The sequence below is a fragment of the Cervus canadensis genome, chromosome 16 (genome assembly GCF_019320065.1).
Source record: "Cervus canadensis isolate Bull #8, Minnesota chromosome 16, ASM1932006v1, whole genome shotgun sequence".
Lineage (NCBI taxonomy): Eukaryota > Metazoa > Chordata > Mammalia > Artiodactyla > Cervidae > Cervus > Cervus canadensis.
This window is the reverse complement of record NC_057401.1, coordinates 53833957-53852607: the sequence shown is the minus strand read 5'-3', so window position 1 is coordinate 53852607 and position 18651 is coordinate 53833957. Positions and strand designations below refer to the sequence as shown.

The 18651-nt window shown below is 39.2% G+C and overlaps 1 long non-coding RNA gene across 1 annotated transcript; it reads left to right on the top strand.

The window, feature by feature from the left end:
- Positions 1 to 310: 310 nt before the first annotated feature.
- Positions 311 to 16759, top strand: LOC122454196. Its single transcript, XR_006273337.1, has 2 exons — positions 311 to 371; positions 16643 to 16759. It is a non-coding gene; the product is annotated as an uncharacterized LOC122454196 (long non-coding RNA).
- Positions 16760 to 18651: the final 1892 nt, after the last annotated feature.

Genomic DNA, 18651 nt, shown 5'->3' with positions numbered 1-18651 from the left:
AGCAAATTCTAGGGGAGGAGAACTAACAAAGCAAGAGAAACTGTCAATCCCACTCCTGAGCATGTAGCCAAAGAAAATTCTACTTTGAAAAGATACACACACCTCAATATTCATAGCAGCACTATTTACAATAACCAACACATAGAAGCAAGCTAAAGATTCAATGACAGATGAATAGATAAAGATGTGGTATATGTATGTACACAATGGAATACTGCTGCTGCTAAGTCGCTTCAGTTGTGCCCGACTCTGTGCGACCCCATAGACGGCAGCCCACGAGTCTCCCCCGTCCCTGGGATTCTCCAGGCAAGAACACTGGAGTGGGTTGCCACTTCCGCCTCCAATGCAGGAAAGTGAAAAGTGAAAGTGAAGTGGCTCAGTCGTGCCAGACTCGTAGTGACCCCAGGCTCCTCCATCCACGGGATTTTCCAGGCAAGAGTACTACTCAGTCATAAAAAATAATGAAATAATGCCATTTGCAGCAACATGAATGGACCTAGATGTTATCATACTAAGTGAAGTAGGTCAGATAAAGAAAAATATCCTATGATATCACTTGTCATAGAATTTTAAAAAATGACACAAATGAACTTATTTATAAAACAGAAAATGACACACAGACATAGAAATCAAACTTTTGGTCACCAAAGAGGAAAGGGGATGGGAATAAATTAAGGTGTTTATTATTAGCAGATACAAACTATTATATATAAAATAGAATATTAACAAGGTCTTTCTGTATTGTACAGGGAACTATATTCAGTATCTTGTAATAAACTATAATGGGAAAAAATTTAAGAAATAATATATATAGATCACTTTGCTATATACCAGAAAGTAGCACAATATTGTAAATAAGCTATACCTCAATTTAATACATATATATACATATATATTCAATTTAATACATATATACATAGGTACATATTATATAACAGATGTGTATAACATGTTATATAACATACATATGTATATAAATGTATTAAATGGAATAGATATTACAATATATATATTTTCTAGACCAAAGTATCTAACAGCTGAAATCAGGACATATCTACCACACCACAACATAATTTACTTCATCAGAAACTTTTCTACAAAGCCATCATGGGAAATATGGACTTCTAGAAGTGAATATATTAGTTTATCCTTTAGTAATGTTTAAGAGTTAAAATTTTCTGAGTCACCTATGCCCTTATATGACTATTTTCTAAACCACCACAGGGACCTACTTATATTCTCCCCACCAAGCATCATTTGAACTTGTGTATAATGAGACGAAGTTAAAAGACGTCAGTGAACATATTAATTTTTTAAAATCTCAAACGCAAGAACAGGTTTTAAAAGGTCATATGCTAGCCTTCCTTAGTTTCTAAACCACAGTGTATGCACTGGGAATGATTATTCCAAAGTCCCTATGATAAATAAAATCCAAGGTAGTTCCACAAGTAATGAATTTATGATGGAAAAATAATTTTATTCATTTGTTTTCTTATCCTGGGTTTTTTCCATCCAAAAATATATATGGGGGTGGATACAAAAAAGAAAAGAAACAGGAGTCATACTTGCAATGTTTACAAAGCAAAAAAGAAATGTTGTGTTTCCATAAATGAAGAATGTTTTTGCAGTATTTCAGACTTGGCAGGACATCTGGTGTGGATGTTATCAAGAGCTTTAGAAGCAAATAGATAAATTCTGCTATCAGTTCCCTTACTCTGCTACCATATGGAAATCTTTTTCTTCTTTCCTTTATTATATTCATTATTGACTTGGGAGAGACAAAATCAAATTAAAAATTACTTTGTGAATTGTTTCCTACCCAACCTTTCGATTGCCTGACATTATGGCCTGTGTTTAGTACAGAGACTCGGTTCCTGAGTTTCCTTAAATAGGTTTCCATACATTGGGCTGAACCTTGTATAGAAATCAGAGTTTTAAAAAATAAGGATCTGGAAGACTCCATATTGTTGTCAAATCACTCCAATCTAATCTGTGCAAACCAAATAAAAATCTTATCAAGTTGTTTTGTAGATAACAATACCTCTGATTCTAATATTTACATGTGAAGAAGGAACTAGAATAACCAAAACAAATTTGAAAATGAACGAAGTTAGAACCCTCACACTACACAACTTGAAGACTTATTAAGCCACTGTGAAGCTGTCACGGCTAAGGCCATGGCAGGCAGCCTAGATTAGGAGTAGGCCTGGTTTCCCAGGGTAACATAATAATCAGGCCTCCTAGAGCCAGCCAATCAACATATGCCTAGCCAGAGAAAAGGGAACCTATCAGGGGAAAGCTGAAAGCCCCACGTTGGGCCAACAAAAATTACCTTGCAACTGTGTAACCTATCAGCTTGCGCCAACTACCCACTGTGTAACCAATCCGATTGTGCCAACTACCTGCTGCTTATTTTGACCTAATAAATACCCGAGAGAACTGGGGCTCGGGGCCTTTCGTCCTCACACACCTGGTGAGGGCGGGAGGCCCTGGATCGAGTCAGTAATAAATTCCCCTATTGCGAGTTGCATTGTTTCAAGGAGTCTTCTTTCCCGACCGGGGACTCGGACTACGGGCAGAACAGCCACAGTAATCAAGTCAGCATGGTACTGGTGAAGGCAGGAACCTCTGATGGAGTCTAGAATCAGTGACATACCAGTAATAACGAAGCCACCTATAGCATAGATCTTTGTTTCTAAATGCTGTTTTTAAGTAATGAAAACCAGAACTTCTTGTAGAAGTAGCTTATTTTGAGGGTGGGGAAGCAAAAATATAAGATGAGTTTGAATCATCTTTTGGTCCAGAAGTAAGGAGGTGCTCAGAAAAGGATTGGAGCCTGCCAAAAGGTCACAAGAGCCAACCTAAAAGAGCTCCCGGTATCTAAAAGTGGAAAAAGTTGAGAAACAAAATAAATAATGATGCATTGAATTATAATCAATAGAATACACTAAACATCCAGGAGTCCCTACTAACATAAGTAAATAGTTGAATAAATAAATGAGAGAGTATAGCTCTTCCAAGTAACAAATACAGAAGAGGTAATGAGAATAGAAATACACCACAGAAAACACTGTTGAAGGCAAGATCTAAGAACAATTGCTAAAATTAATGGGCATAAGTTTGTCAAAAAACAATTATTTTCTTAGTCTCAAAGTATCTCCCCTAAGATCTTCAATAGTTACAGGGAAAAACAGTCATTATAAAATACAAAACCCTGGCAGACAACACCTTAGCCAGTGACCAAGCTCAGTATCATTGTTAAGAAGACATATTTACATCATTTACTGCCTGGTACAACACACCTAGAAAGGTGCATATTCTTTGTCCTACTCTTGTAAAAAAATTCCCAAACTTAATCCATTTATGAAAAGACCCTAGACTAATCCAAAAGTGGGATATTCTGCAAAATATATGTCCCATATGCTTCACAAGTGCAAGATCCTGGAAGGCAGAAAGAGGAGAAGCCTGACAGACTATGAAAATGTGGACACATGATTACTAAATGCAGTGTGGAATCCTGGATTAAGTTATGGGCCAGCAAAGAACATGAGTGAGGAGACTGATGAAATCCAATTAAGTCTGTAGTTCAGTTTAAAAAAAAAAGTAAGGGTCCAGTGTGTGCATGTGTGTGTATTTGTGTGTGCTCAATCATGTCCAATTCTTTGTGATCCTATAGACTGCCTGGAGAATCCCCATGGACATAGGAGCCTGGTGGGCTACAGTCCATGGGGTCACAAAGAATTGGACACAGCTGAAGAAACTTAACACACACGCACGCAGACTGTAGCCCACCAGGCTCCTTTATCCATGGGATTTCCCAGGCAAGAATACTGGAGTGGGTTGCCATTTCCTTCTCTAGGGGAACTTCCCAACCCAGGGATCAAACCCACGTCTCTTATGTCTCCAACACTGGCAGGAGGATTCTTCACCATCTGCCACTTGGGAAGCCCAGTGTGGGATCTTTAATAAAATTTCCCTACTTACTGTAAAGCAAACCTAAAAAATAGTCCCTCCTACCCCTAGTGGGCTACTGTGAATATTCACTGCATCTAGGAATAAAGAATAAATAAGGATGTGTGAATAGGTGCTAATAAATTAAAGCTTCAGAAAGTGTTGCTAATACACTCTCAGCCCAAAGAGGCAGCATCACATAACCAAAGTACTTCCACACTTCATCATCTATTGACTTGTTCTCTACTCTCACTGTCTCTAAATCTATTGTTCTTTGTCTCCTCCTCCCATCTGCTGTGTTTTCCTCTTTCCTTTCCTCTGCCTGAGCCTTCTGCATTACGTTAAGTCATAGTACAAAAGTGAAGTATATTTTTAAGTAACTCATATTATCAAGTTTTACAGCTTCTCTACTTAAGCTTTTAAAAAGTTTCTCTCTTTCAAAATAAAAAGCTAAAGCTGTGCTAAGGTGATTGTTCTTCCATATAAACCTTAAATTGATATAGCATGTGTGAGGTTATTGGCTCTTGATAGAAAATGTTTTCCTATCTCTGGCAAAAAGCTTAGAAGTCCATTCAGAATGATGTTGTCAGAATATCTTTTTATGAGGTCCTTTACATGCATGCATACTCAGTTGCTCAGTTGTATCCGACTCACTGCAACCCCATGGACTGGAGCCTGCTAGGCTTCTCTGTCCATGGGATTATCCAGGCAAGAGTACTGGAATGGGTTGCCATTTCTTCCTCCAAGGGATCTTCCCAACCCAGGGATCGAACCCATGTTTCCTGTGTCTCCTGTATTGGCAGGCAGATTCTTTACCACTAAGCCACCTGAGAAGCCCATGAGATACTTTAAATAGACAAAAAAGATCACACAAAGACTTTATTCTTTATCATTATGAATCAACCCAGTTTTTACCTTCTTATTCTTAAAGTATGTCCGACTCTTTGTGACCCCATGGACTGTAGCCCACCAGGCTCCTCTGTCCATGGAATTCTCCAGGCAATAACACTGGAGTGGGTTGACATTTCCTTCTCCAAAGGATCTTCCTGACCCAGGGATTGAAACCGGAAACCTGCATTGCCCGCAGATTCTTTACCATCTGAGCCATCAGGGAAGTCCCTCTTACTGATAATCATTCTGCAACTGAACACAGTAAATAAATGGTCAGATTAAATATCATAAGTAATCTCAAAATGTGATGTGTCTTTTTTTAATAGAAAAGCTGGGAGAAGGCGAGGGTGGGATGTTGTGAGAGAACAGCATTGAAACATGTATATTATCTAGGGTGAAACAGATCACCAGCCCAGGCTGGATGCATGAGACAAGTGCTCGGGCCTGGTGCACTGGGAAGACCCAGAGGAATCAGGTGGAGAGGGAGGTGGGAGCGGGGATCGGGATGGGGAATACATGTAAATCCATGGCTGATTCATGTCAGTGTATGACAAAAACCACTACAATATTGTAAAATAATTAGCCTCCAACTAATAAAAATAAATGAAAAAAACACGATAAAAAAAAGAAAAGCCCTAATTTTTACTTGCAAAAAAGAGCTAATCGAATTCTGCTACGTTTGCTTTTCTATCGACACTACATTTTAAAAGTGTTTTTCTAAAAATTCTATTGAGTGCTGACATGTACAAATTAGGTAGATGAGAGGTGCTCTACATTAGCTACCCTATAATTTATACCAAAATTAATTTCAAGTGGGGCTCAAGCATTTTCAGAATCTGGCTGTCATCCTAAATGCCTTCACTGGGGGATGCAAATGTTATTACTTTTTTTTTTTTTTCAATTTGCTGCTGATATCCTAAGTCAAATTACCTCTAATTTAGCTCTGAAAGAGTCTGATCAAAAGAGATCCCAAAGATCCAGGAGGATATGAATCTATGTTCTGAAAGTGAAATCAAATATAGCATTTCTCAAATATATTAGTATTAGGTTTCCTAAATCTATTCTTTCTTCACTCTCCAATCCAACCTACATCTGGCCCTGGTCTGAAGTAAATGCCAAATATAAGAAAAGAGAATGAACTCCAGGTGTGTGTAAAAGAACGGGTGTGCTAGATCTGGGAGCTGGAGCAATAGGTGGTAGACTGCCAGGATAGTTTTCTATATTTAGAATAGCCTGCTGATTGAAACTCCCCAACCTTATTCTTATTGTGAGACAACCAAAATAACCAGACATTTGGGGAAAACCTGGAACAAGAAAGAGAAGGATCAGGATACAAAATTCTGACCCATGGATGATTCACATAACTAAAGGACAAGTCTAAAATTTTTCCGTTATTGTTGTTCAACCTCTAAGTCATGTCCAACTCTTTCCAACCTCATGGACTGCAGGCAGAATGCCAGCCTACCCTGTACTTCACCATTTCCTGAAGTTCGCTCAGGTTCATGTCCACTGAGTCAGTGATGTCCTCAAGTGCTGTCCTCCTCTCCTCCTGCCTTCAATCTTTTCCAGCACCAGCACTCTTTTTCAATGAGTTGGCTCTTCGAATCAGGTGGCCAAAGAATTGGAGCTTCAGCTTCAGCAATGGCTTTTCCCATGAATACTCAAGGTTTATTTCCTTGAGGATTGACTGGTTTGATCTCCTTGCTGTCCAAGGGACTCTCAAGAGTCTTCTCCAGTACCACAATTTGAAAGCATCAGTTCTTCAGTTCTCTGTCTTCTTTATGGTCCAACTCTCATATCGTACATGACTACCGAAAAAAATGAATTCAGAATTTCTCTCCCATGCAATTTTCCTTAGAAGTTGGGTCAGAATGTACTCAAGCAAAAGAGTATTAAACTAAGGAAGAAGTCAACATGGATGAAAATATTCATCTAACCCAGAAAAGTAGTGAATAATAGTCTATCTGCTGCAGAGCTATCAGTTCAGATTAAAGCACATAAATGAAAGATAATGAAAAGCTCCAGGGACGAAGATAATTGTAGAACAAATACAAGTTGGAATATAAAGCCAGTAAATGTCAAAAAAAATTAATGAATTCCATATGACAGATGTGTACTTAGTGGAAAGTGGATGACATACTAGGACCATAGTAAAGAGGGTATATATTTTGCACTTTGCAAAGAAACAAAGGCAACCACAACTCTGGGAAAATTTAAAACCCCAAACCCAAAACCTTGTATAAAAAAGAAATGAATCATATATAAAGTTGACCCAAATGATGCATAATTTTGAGCAATTGGAAAGAATAAGAAACAGAATCTGTTTTGACATGTTTCCTTCATTGACCGGAAGATTGTAGTATTACAACTGCAATACTAATACATGATGATACTGTGAGCAACATTAATGTCATCAAATAATGTAAATATCTATTTTTAATTTTTAGATGCAACCTGTGAGTCAATCATGAAATGCTTACCAATGGTTACAGAACAGAATGTAAACCTTATCAGTCTTGAGCATGTTAAGTGCAGCTGAGAGAAATGGAAAGGTGGAAGAGGGAAGAGAGAAGGATGAAAAAATAGTACAGCTGATACCCTCACTTGATAAGGCGGAGAGCTGAGAGGTACTGTCTAAGGAAGTTTCGTGGTATGGGAAAGGTGTAGAACCTGGAATCAGAGTGCCAGAGTTCTGGTCCAGCTTCATCTTTTATGAAGACAGGCATCTCTGCAACCTGTCTGAATGTTGATGTTCACAAATGTTTGAGAATCAAATGAGGAATGTGGCAGATCCTCAGTAAAGATGACACCCAGTTCTTATATGACACCCAGTAAATATGTCCCCTGCACCCTGGGACTGTCTTAAGAATGATACTTTTAACTCTTACAACAAGGAACTAGGAGAAGAGATTATTAAATAGATTGTAACAGAAAAAATGAAATAGCTCAGGAACAAATTTCACCTTGTCCCTTGGGATACAAGCCAAACCTCTTAGACTGATGCCCAGCATTGGCAGAAGCTGAGAGTCTCTGAACCATCTGTGACTATAGGTTACACCTTCCTTGTAAACTGAGAAGTTGATTACCAATTAGGATAAAGCTGATCTTCCTCCCACCTCCCGCACTTACCTTGTGGAATTTCAGCCTCATGAGAACTTCAAGTAAAAATTAAAAACTTACTAAACTCATGTAAATGTGTTATTTACACTAATGAAAAATTTTATGAATATTTTTTTTTCAAAATGTGGACAGTACTGGTTTGGTTGGGGGCTTCCCTGGTGGCTCAAATGGTAAAGAACTTGCCTGCAATGCAGCAGATCTGGCTTTGATCCCTGGGTCAGGAAGATCTCGTGGAGAAGGGAATGGCCACTCCAATAGTCTTGCCTGGAGAATCCCACAGACAGAGGAGCCTGGAGAGCTACAGTCCATGGGGTCACAAAGAGTCATATATCCCTGAGCGACTAACACTTTCATTTTTCATGGTTTGGTTTAGGAGAAATCATCTGTCACGCTGCAGGTCTTTGTTTTAGTCTATGACAAAGCTGTAGCTGGAACTTGAAATGACCTGCTAAATGTCTGTTCCCAGGAACAAGCATGTGAAAGAGATGGGTGCTCTTTCGGGCTATTATCTTTTTGGTGATAACTGTGAAAAAGTTGGTTTTTCCTTAGAAATTTCAGAGTTTCCTTAGGGAAAGCATAGCCTCTTAAATCATAAATGCAATCAGGAAACAAAATCCACTGAGGGTAAAGAGGGGCGGAACTGTTCTGAGTCTTCAATATAAAAGAAAAAAGGAAAGGAACAGAGGAGCAGAAGAGATTGTACAAGTTTACCAATAATGAGGAACCCAAAAATGAACAATGAAGCTCAGGCTCTTCTCCTGGCTTCTATGGCTCAGAACCCTCTGCATGAGATGTACTAAAACCATCAAGAAGTAAAGAAGACAGCAACGGAAGGAGGACTTCCAAGGGGAAACTCTCAAAGGAAGCCTATGCTTGCGTAGTGGCCTCTGATGTTTTTACAGTGCTCTGCTTTGTTCTAATATACAACCGTGTGCATCCTCATCCGCTACCAAGTTCTGGGAATGTGGCAAGGGGCTTGATTTCTCAGATACCCCATCTGTGAAATAGGGTATCGTTTGTGCCACTGGATATTTTTGTAAGGATAACATGAAGACAAAATTAAGAAATTCATGTGAAACATTTAGCAACACAGTGGTCAGTCGGTAAATGTTAATTGTTTCTGTTGCATTTAAAATATTTATGTCCTTATTATGATGTCTTTATTATGTCCTTATTATTTTTCTTCAGCGTATACCCTGGTGGCATTCTTGCCTTCTCAATTTAGATAAGTACACATGATACAAAAGGTTGACTTGATCAAAGTCACTTAACTTCCAAAGAGAACTCGAATGTGGGTTTCCTAATTGTGAGCTCCATGTTTATTTATCTCTTCCTCTACTATACCAAGGCTATTTTCCAAAGAAAGAATATGACTTTTTAAAAAAATTCAAATAAATGGATACAGTTGTCAACTTTATCCAGCTGAGAGTTTAAAAGGTTTTTTCAATCATGCATATGTTGCTTTGTGTCATAAATAAGAGAATGAAGTAACATTCTCTTATTAATTATGTTAATTTCTACCTTTAACTGGTTTGTCAGCCCTTCCTCCCCTAAATTATTAGAGGATTTTTGTTTTGATAATAATGTTTTTAATTTAGACTTTATGTAGTATCTTAATACTGTATACATACTTAGGTACTCTTGATACATTACTTATATGCTTAATTTTTTTCATTAGTAAAAGGTTATTCTCTATATAGTCTTCCCTGGTGGCTCAGAAGGTAAAGCGTCTGCCTGCAATGTATGAGATCTGGGTTCAATCCCTGGGTCGGGAAGATCCCCTGGAAAAGGAAATGCCAACCCACTCCAGTACACTAGCCTGGAAAATTCCATGGACGGAGGAGCCTGGTAGGCTACAGTCCATGGGGTTGCAGAGAGTAACACATGACTGAGCCACTTCACTTTATTCTCTGTATGGTGCAAACTAATTTTTTAGAAGAGACAGAATTTACCTCCTCTTCTCAGATCACAGACTGAATAAAATAGATTCATAATGGTCAAAAAGTAAAATATAAAGTTTTAAACCATTTTTTTAATAAAAGCACAAAATAAGTAAATAGTACCAGTCTTAGAAAAGTAAATACTTTCTAAACTTAAACCAAAAGAAGAAATTGCAAAGCAAAGATCATTCATCTAAAAAAAATTGTTTTTTTTTCTTGATTCATCTTTCTATATGAAAATTTATAACATCAATGTCAAAAAGACAAAATGAATAGGTAAAACACAAACTAATAAAAATATTGGCAATATGATGATACAATGCATTGAGTTTCTCCAAACCAATGAGCAAGTGACAAAGATTACAATAGGAAAAATGTGTAAGGGAAATCATTGGCAGGTGGATTCTTTACCATTAGCACCACCTGGAAAGCCTCACCTATATATACATGTTTACATATATAAACATATGTTATACGTATAAACATATGTGCACATACATATATAACTATGTGTATATATGTGTGTATAATTATATGATTTACTTACCATTTCTTCCTCCATTGCCTTACTCTAGTTTCCCTTATCTGGAATTGTGTTCCCTGCCCCACTGACTCTGACTGGTCGTGTAAGTAGCTTTAGTTTAATGAATTCCTGCAAGATGTGATGTGAGCAGACAATTTAAATAAGCTTGCATGGTTTAACTTACCTCTTTTCTTCTGCCATTACAGAGAGAGGAAGAGGCACTGGGCATTCACCCAACCCAGAATGAGATCTGAACTGACCTCCTTTCTAGAGCCAGGCCAGGTGAAACTAGCTGAGCCTAGAAAGAGAAATTCCAGTCAAATTATTAATCTATACCTTCACGATGAAGAGAAAATAAATGTCTGTTGTTGTAGTCTGTTTCTTTAAGGAGTATTATTACTGTAACAACTGACTTGTACAACATGCCTTAATGATAATAACCTTCAATAATGCCTTCAATGATAATAACCTCTAGGTAGAAGAATTATGAATGATTTTTATTGTCTTCTTTTTCGACTTTATTTTATATTGGAATATACCTGATTAACAATGTTGTAACAATTTTCAGTGGACGGCAAAGGGACTCGGTCTTACATATATTAATACATGTATCTATTCTCGCCTAAGGGCTTCCCAGGTGGCACCAACGGTAAAGAACCTGCCTGACAATGCCGATACTTTGGCCACCTGATGTGAAGAGCTGAGTCATTGGAAAAGACCCTGATGTGGGGAAAGACTGAGGGCAGGAGAAGCAGAAGACAGGATGAGATGGTTGGATGGCATCACCTACTTAATGCACACGAGTCCGAGAAAACTCCTGGAGATGGTGAAGGACAGGGAAGCCTGGTGTGCTGCAATATATGGGGTCACAAACTTAGCAACGGAACAACAGCAATTCTCCCCCCAAATTCCCTCCCATTCAGGGATGTACACGTACTCACCACTATGTTTAAAATGGATAACAACCAAGGTCCTACTGTCTAGCACAGAGAACTCTGCTTAGTATTATGCAGCAGCCTGTCTTTATTCTCTTCTTTATAGTTGTTGAATGACTTTAAAACTAGTGTGCTTTACTTTATTCCCATTTTTTAGCATTTCTTTAGATAAAGCAAATGTTTCACATTTATGTTACGTGTTTGTATTTATATACACACTTGTCTTAAAATTGTTTTGATTTGGAACTTTTGATATCATATATTAATCAATGTTTATTCAGATTTAATCTTAAATTCAGTGTGTTCCATACCTTAAAATGTCAGAAGTTAAATAATCTTCTGGCTCAGAGAGTCACTTATATTTTTTTGAAAATCAAATTGAGGAAATCAGTGAATTGTAGAATACCTTCTTGGGGATATAGGAATTTCTTCAATATGTTCTAAGGCTGGCATGATAAGTTGCTCATGGAGAGCCAATTGTTAGAGCCACGGCCTTACAGAAGAGTCAGTCTTCTTTTATTTTAATTTATCTAGAATCCTGAACTTTAATTTATAAAGGACTGGAACAATACCAGTGGATACATTTGTTGAGCTGTAATAAATCATGGCGACCTTTGAGAACACTGGTGCAGCCTTTGATGAAGCAGCTCAAGGAAGATAGTTCATCAACAATAGTATTAAGGAACTGTCCAGAATCCAAATTTATTCTTCCTGTTGCTTCTGAGTTACTGTCCCAAAGTCCCATGAGCAAGAAAGGCCAAGGCCAATTACCTTGACATACGGGAAGATCAAGACTTAGCTTCCTCTCTGCCAATTAGCCTTTTCCTTTCATCTTTTGCTTTCCTGGGTGACATGGACCTAAGACAAACATTTAGGGTGGTCCTAAAAAGAAAACACAAAAACACAGAATCCATCCTTCTAGCATTACAAAACTTTTTTCATGTTGACCTGTCCAGCAAGACTCTGAGAACCACTAAAGGATCTTAGGTAAAAGGAGAAGAAAGACACTGAATCTTTTGAATCATTTAAGCGTTTAGTGATAATTCCAAATTTTTCTTGTTGTCATAATTTTCCAGTGCCTTATTTCATCACAAATAACTTTGGGCTAACATAATGTACAGAAGTCAAAATTCTGCAACACTTTGCCTGCTTTGGCTACACCTGGACTCAACATTCTCCCCTTAGAGGGCTGCTTGAAAGCAGATAATATTGTGAATTACAGAAGAGCTGGTAGGGTGGCAAAAGTGTCTTGCTGCTTATAGAGAGAACTCTTCAATGGTTTTCCTGAAATAAATTAGCTCAGACTGCAGATTGCCTCATGCATATTTGAGGGCTCTGAAGGTAACGTCTCAACTAAAGAATCAAAACTGTATTCATCTTATTGATTCTAAGAAGACCATTGATTACTTAGAAATTATTTTTTAAATTATAGTTTAATTAGCTTTCTCACTGGAAGTATTTCTTTGGCTATTGTATGCCTGATAGTTCCTTTGTACCTTTTTGCTTATCTTTTTTTTCTTTCTGCTCATCTTTCTCTGGTTCAATCTTCTTCTTTTGCCTTTTCCTGACTTTCTTAGACAAGTTCCAATAGCATGTTTCTCTTAAAAGCTCAAATATTGTTTTAAAAAAAAAAGGAAGAGGAAAGGAAAGGTAGGATAAAAGAAAGAAGGAAAAGAGGAAGGAATTTTTTCTATTATCTGCCCATATTCACTTCAATGTCTAAAATACTCCTAGTATCACGAATCTCAATTGATCCTTGTATTTCGATATGCAAAGTGAAAACCCATTCTGTGGAGAGAAGAGATTTATAAGTTGCTATTTTAAGCCTCCTTCAGCAGTACCTCCTCCTTATTATTGATGTACACTAAATTGGTATGAGAGCTAAATATTATAGCCACCTCAGGCACCATTTTGTAAACTATGCTCATTTTTCCATTTATCCAGATGCTCCTGTGACCTCTTTGTGGAACTAGGAGCTTATGAACAGAAGCAATTTGATGTAGGCTGATGTCTTTGATACTCAAAGGGCCATCCCTGTAGGACTGGTGAGCTGGTAAATATTTAACAGCTAGCTGTCCGTTTAAAAAGCCCTAATTTCGGTGTTGCCAATTTCCAAGGTATAAGTGTCCCCACTATGGCCAAGTTCAAGACGCTAACATAATGTCACTGAACTCAGTGTTGGGGAGAAATGCACAGGGCGGGACTCATGAGCAGGTAAGAAGCAGCTCCAGCATCCTTTCTGCTTCATTGCTGTTCAGGCACTCAGTCACATCCGACTTGTGTCCAACTCTTTGTGGCCCCATGGGCTGCAGCACACCCAGATCCCCATCCATCATCTGGAGTTTGCTCAAACTCATCTCCATTGAGTTGGTGATGCTGTCCAACCATCTCATCCTCTCGATCCTCTTTCTCCTCTTGCCCTCAATCTTTCTGAGCATCAGGGTCTTTTCCAACGAGTCGGCTCTTCGAATCAGGTGGCCAAAGTATTGGAGCTTCAGCTTCAGCACCAGTCCTTCCAACGAATATTCAGGATTGATTTTCTTGAAGATTGACTGGTTGGATCTCCTTGCAGTCCAAGGGACTCTCAAGAGTCTTCTCCAGCACCACAGTTCAAAAGCATCAATTGTTTGGTGCCCAGCTTTCTTTATGGTTCAACTTTCACATCGTATATGACTACTGGACAAACCAAAGCTTTGACTATATGGATGTTTGTTGGCAAGTTCTCCAGGGGATCTTCCTGATCCAGGGATCAAACTGGGGTCTCCTGCATTACAGACAGATTCTTTACTGTCTGAGCCACCAGGGAAGCCTGCTCTGTGCTTATTGGATGGATTTATTATTAACCCTTCTATCCCTTGTAGATGCCCTGGGTCAACCATCTCAAGTTCCATTTCTAATATCCACTCTCTCAGCATCCCCCAGTTCTATCTACCCTGTAGTAACAGCCCTTTGGCTACCTTGTCTTCCTACTACTTCTTAGGGAATGTATTGAGGCGATCTGAAAACATTCCATCAAACCCCTGCCCTTGCACATATATCGGCATCCACCCTCACAGTCTCTTTCCATCCTCTGAATAGAAGGGTGTTCTCCCTCTAATCTTATACTCAGGAACCCACCTCAAGTCACTTTACAGTTATTCTCACCCTCTTGGATGTTTAATCCTTTTTCTGTATCCTTTTTGTCTTCTCAGCATACAAATAGGCTCAAGGCTTGCTCTTGACCCTGGTTTTAGAAAGAATCATTTAATCTCACTTTCTTCTAGATTATTCCTCACAGTGGTTTTCTGCTCTCAGCCAAGGTTCTTGAGAGTACTGTGGTAGGCAGAAATCCTAAATTGCCCGATTCCTGATGTGCACACCATGTATGATTACCAGGATTTGTGAACATGATGGATCTCATTTCCAGGGTTGGGTCATCCTACATGGCACAATTGAATACAAATAGGAAGTATCCAGGTGGACCCTTCCTAATCACAGGAGCTCTTTAAATCTGAGTTTAGGGGCCAGAGAAAATGAAGTCAGTGATTTGAAGGATGAGAAGGATTTGATATACTATTGTTAGCTTGAAAATGGAAGAGGCCAAGTGGAAAGGAATGTGGTGGCCTTTAGAAGTTCAACATGGTCTTCAGTCAATTCAGTTCACTTCAGGTGCTCAGTTGTGTCTAACTCTTTGTGACACCAGTCTTCCCTGTCCATTACCAACTCCCAGAGCTTGCTCAAACTCATGTCCATCAAGTCAGTGATGCCATCCAACCATCCCATCCTCTGTCATCCCCTTCTCCTGCCTTCAGTCTTTCCCAGCATCAGTGTCTTTTCCAATGAGTCACTTCTTCACATCAGGTGGCCAAAGTGTTAGAGTTTCAGCTTCAGCATCAGTCCTTCCAATGAATATTCAGGTCTTCTGTCAACAACCAGCAAGGAAGCAGGGGCCTCAGTTCTGTGGTTGTGGGAACTGAATTTGGCTGTCAATAGGAATAAGATGGAAATGACCTCCAAATGAGAACTGGAGCCTCCAGACAACAATTCATCCTGGCAACCACCTTGATTTTTGCCCCAGTGAGCATGGAAGTTTCCTTGATATTGTACAAGTTCTTGCTGTAGATTCCCAAAGAGCCAGTCATTTAAAATATTATGACATTTGAACTTTGGGATTAACATATATACACTACTATATATAAAATAAATAACCAACAAGGATCTTGCTCTGTGGCACAGGAAATTATACTCAACAATCTGTGATAGCCTATATAGGAAAAGAATCTAAAAAATAATATGTATGTATATATATATATATATATATATGCACAAATGTGTACACACACACACATAAATATAAAACTGAATTACTTTGCTGTATACCTGAAACTAACATAACATTGCAAATCAACTATACTTCAATGAAAAATTTTAATTTAATTTAATTAAAAAATTTTATGACACATGAATGAAAGCAAATTCAACTAATCTTTGTATAATTTTTCTTTCATTATAGACATGATGGATTTTGATTTTCTTATGCTATTTTAAAATATAAACATAAATCCATGCCTCCATATGGATCTGTCAATATTACAGTCCCAACATTGAGCTTAGCACTGTTTGGACAGTGGGATCTTACCTTGAAGGAGTTTACAGTCGAGTCAGAAAAATTAGCATTTGTACCCAAATAACTACCATGTGAGGAAAAAGTAATGTGTCACTGCAAATGGGAATAAATTGCTATAATTTCAGAAATAATTGTAGATATACATATCAGAGAAAACAGTCATTAATTCTTGCTAGAAACACCACAGGAAGTTTTTCTCAACAGGGTGGTACATGATCCTTGGTCTGATGGGCAAATTGACCTAAGCAGCATTTTTGCATCACCGGAGTAGAAAAACCAGGATATTACTTTCTGTTTCTAAAATTGTGGTCCCCTCACAGAGCACTTTGGATCAGTTCAGTCCAGAAAAGACTTCTTTGGAAATTAATTACTATTCTCAAAGGAAAAAAAAACTCTCTGCGGTTTTAAACTTATTCAATTTCTTAGATTAACCAGTACTGGCAGAGTGGAGAGGATTCACGGTTTTCTTGCGATAGGCTCCTGGAGCGAGGGAAACTGGGTGGAACCAGCACTCACACAGGCGCATCTCAGGAAGAACAAGTAACTTGCTTTTGGAGGTTAGTTGAGGGGCTTCCCAGAGAAGAACACGTTTTTCCGAACCCTTTCATCCATCTCCCCTCAGGGGATATACTTTGGATATCTTGCTCCTAATCACTCCTTGAAAAGTGCAAGTGAGGTCCCTCAGTTGTGTCCGACTCTTTGCTGGCCCCATGGACTGTAGCCCGCCAGGCTCCTCTGTCCATGGGATTTTCCAGGCAAGAATACTGGAGTGGGTTGCCATTTCCTTCTCCAGGGGATCTTCCGGACCCAGGGATTGAACCCCGGTCTCCCGCATTGCAGGCAGATGCTTTATCGTCTGAGCCACCGGGGAAAACTTGCCATTACTATGTCACCTGTACAGCGTTTCATGGCTCCTCAGCTGTCACTGAGGACTTCAAGGAACTGGAGTCTTAGGCAACAGGGCATAGAATAGAGCGAGTCTTGTGGAGGAGGAGAGAGGTGGACTCAGGAATAGATCAGACCTCCAGGACACGCATGAATGTGGATTGTAGGGGACAGAGACAGCAGGCTTCTTTAGGAGAGAAGCAATTGGAGAGGAGGATACAGGAAGTGGCATCTCGCATCTGAATGGGCCACAGCTGAGCAATAGAAGCTTAGAAAGGTACCGAATTCCTCCAAGTTCCCACTGTGACACATTTTGAGCTGTGAGTTCAAATTAGGTCCTTTCCCTCTCTCTCTTGCTTCCCTCTGACTATATGAGGTCTGTCGAAACAATATTTCTTTCTGAGATTGTAAACTTCTGAATCATCAGAAAGGATTCAATCTTACCTTATCGTCCTTGACAGCCTGTGGCATGTAGGAGGTGTTAATAGATGTTGGTGGTGCAGAATTTGTTTTTTCTTAGTCACAAGCATTCTACTCTTGTTTGTGGAACTCTACAAAACCTGTCTTGCCTATGTTCATACACTCTCTCTCTTGGAATCCAGAAGAAATGTTTGACTTTTGATTCCTTATGCACAAAGAACTAACCCAATTTGACCCTCTTTTTAGTGACCCTTTCTGCCTTTTTGATTGCCAGTGTAGACTATCTCTACGTGAAAGTAATAGAATTTGCATCATGTGTGAGTGCATGCTAAGTTGCTTCAGTCTTTGTCTGTAAGACTCTCAGTTGGACTGTCTGCAACCCTGTGGACTGTCGCCCACCAGGTTCATCTGCCCATGGGATTCTCCAGGCAAGAATACTGTAGTGGATTGCCATTTCCTCTTCCAGGGGACCTTCCCAACCCAGGGATTGAACCCGAGTCTCTTACATCTCCTGCATTGGCAGGCAGGTTCTGTACCTCTGCACCACCTGAGGAAGCCCAGAATTTGCATCAGTGGCCTCATATCGACCTACACACTAGAATACATTGAGGAGCTAAATACTATAAATGTCAGCACTCTAGCTTAGAGAGTCGTTCTTTAATTGGTCTGCAATGGGGTTCAGACATCAAGAAACTTAAAAAAGTTTCCCTCCACTCCACATGATTCTAATGTACAGCCAAGATGGAGAACCACTGATGTAGATTTTATTAATTTTCCAAGAAGAAATACACCCTCCAACCAATGAAAGAATCACAGGGATGGGGCCCAGACAGCAGCATTTTTAAACTATCCCCCATGATCATAACGTGAGGCCAGGGTTAAGAATCTCTGCATCAAAACAGCAGTTCTAGGCCAGTAACACGTAGAAGAAACATGCAAAGTGATTTGTAAGAATGCAGATCCAAATAGCACCCTCAGCCTAAATCAGGTTCTTTGGTTTGCAGAGCTAATCACTTCTGTCACCACTGGTGACGGAGAACCGATTGAATGGGACCAGACCACATGTGACTTGCTTGCTTGAATTCCTCACGCCCAATTAAAGGTGGAGCATCCCACCGCACAGAGTTGCTACTACAACAAAGGAAAACTGTCCCCAGAGAAGCTCTTGAAAAGGAGACTGTGGAGTGCTGACAAGCAGACGTGGCCAAGATTGCATACTAGATGGGCTTCTGTGCTTCCTGTTGGGGCTACCCTTAGTGCTGGGATCTGGGAGTGACGTCACGGCCTTCAGCAGACCCAAGTTTATATTTGCACATAGTCGATCCTCAAAAGCACTTGTTGAATTAATAAAACCAATAAAAGTTTCCCTATGAGCCTGAA